Below are 2174 nucleotides of genomic sequence, written 5' to 3'. Positions count from 1 at the left end.
CCAGCAAACCCTTCGAAATCGGACATTATATGGGGAACATAGTGCCAAGATGAAATCCCATGCTTGGACCTCTCTACAAAGAGTCAGGTGAAGGATAAAAAAAAGGGCAGAGTGTTGTTCATGGGTGTATTTAGTATGTGTACTGTGAATATCAAGAATCCAGTAAAACATCAAATCTCCGCCATCGCTGAGACCGGAAAAAGACCCTGCAAGAACGGAACCAACGACAACTGAAGAGAATCGTTCAACGTGACAGAAGTGCAACCCTTCCGCAAATTGCTTTATATTTCAAAGCTGGGCCATCAACAAGTGTCGGTGTTCGAGCCATTCAACGAAACATCATCGATATTGGCTTTCGGAGCTGAGGGCTCACTCGTGTACCCTATATGAATGCACGACACAAAGGTTTACGCATGGGCCCGTCAACATCAACATTGGACTGTTCATGACTGGAAACATGTTGCCTGGTCGGACGAGTCTCTTTTCAAACTGTATCTAGCGACGTATACGGGTATGGAGACAATCTCATGAATCCATGGACACTGTGTATCAGTAGGGGTCTATTCAATCTGGTGAAGGACCTGTAATGGTGCGTGCAGTTAGAGCGATATGGACCCCTGATACGTCTAGATACGACTCTGACAGGTGACAAGTACGTAAGCATCCTGTCTGATCACCTGCAACCACTCATGTTCATTGTGCATTCCGACGGACTTGGGAAATTCCAGAACGACAATGGGACACCCCACACGTCCAGAACTGCTACCGAGTGGCTCCAGCTACACTCTTCTGAGTTTAAACAATTCCGCTTGCCACAAAAGTCCCCAGACCTTAACATTACTGAACATATCTGGGATGTTTCGCAACTTGTGTTCAGAAGAGATGGATAGTTCTGCAGGATTCGTGGTGCCAGTTCCCTCGAGCACACTTCAGACACTAGTCGAGTGCATGCCACGTCGTGTTACGGCACTTCTGCGTGCTCGCGGGGGCCCTACACGATATTAGGCAGGTGTACCAGTTTCTTTGGCTTTTTAGAGTATAATGAATTAATTAGCCATTAACGACAAAGAAGGGAGTCTTATTTATAAAATATGAAACCACAGTGCTTTAAAATCTATAGGAAAGATATAAATTATAGTGTCTTTGTTATATTATCTCTATTTTTGTCTGTCTTTCCTTTTCTTTCTTTCGTTGCGTTTCGTAGTCCTGGCCTTGCTCTGTTAAGATGTACGCATCATTGTAAACTCATACAAGTGCAAATAATTATTTATTTCGTTCACTTAGTAACTCTGTTATTATTTCTTAACATTAATCTCTTTAACGTGTTACAGATAGGATCCCAAATATAAACGTGGGTGAGTCTTGTTGCATTAGAGCGTGAATAACCGGCATGTGCAATATTTGTTGAACCGACATTGCGGCCTTCTCACCGAGATAACTGCGAATTCTAGTAATTCCTTAGAAAATGCATATCATTTGATTTAAGAAGTCCGACTGCCAGGTGCAAACCAAATTAGCGCACTTGAGATATTCCAAATTTCAGTCACGATAATACGAATCTAAGACAGTCACTGCGAGAGAAAAATATTTTGTGTTTTATAAATTTTAAATCCCGGACCTTTCGTCAATTTAACTTGCTCGGTTTTAATTAGAATGAGTTAAACTGGTGATTGTGCCAGGACCATCAAAACACCTCATTAATATGCTGCATATGTAATTTTATTTCCAAATATGTGTATTTTATGACTGTTTCTTTGCCATGTAACCCAACGAGACGTTCATATTAATGTTTGGAAGCTCATAAAAATTAAAAGGAAACGAATGTGAACGGAAATTAGTAACGAAATTAAAGGAAAGAGTATAAAATAAGGAAATAGAAAAATTAATAAATTCTTGAAGACATCATTGATAGCGACTACAACACGGAGTAAGATAATACGCCTAGTTCTGCTTTCTATTATTTTAAACTTGGTTTATTTGAAGGTGTAAAGGTAGAAAATTTAGTTAATGGTAAAATTTGTAATTATTATGTAATTATTGCACACTTTGTAAAAGGAGACCACTAGATAATGGAAATTCATAGTTAAGCACGCACAGCTTGCAGCAGCAATTAGCATTTGTCTTCCAAAGAGGTATTTTACAGTGCTGAGCTGCGTGCAAATACCGTGTGTAAG

Source organism: Schistocerca piceifrons, chromosome 5, assembly GCF_021461385.2.
Source record: "Schistocerca piceifrons isolate TAMUIC-IGC-003096 chromosome 5, iqSchPice1.1, whole genome shotgun sequence".
Taxonomy (NCBI): Eukaryota; Metazoa; Arthropoda; class Insecta; order Orthoptera; family Acrididae; genus Schistocerca; species Schistocerca piceifrons.
The sequence above is the reverse complement of the archived record's forward strand: the minus strand, read 5'-3'. Positions refer to the sequence as shown.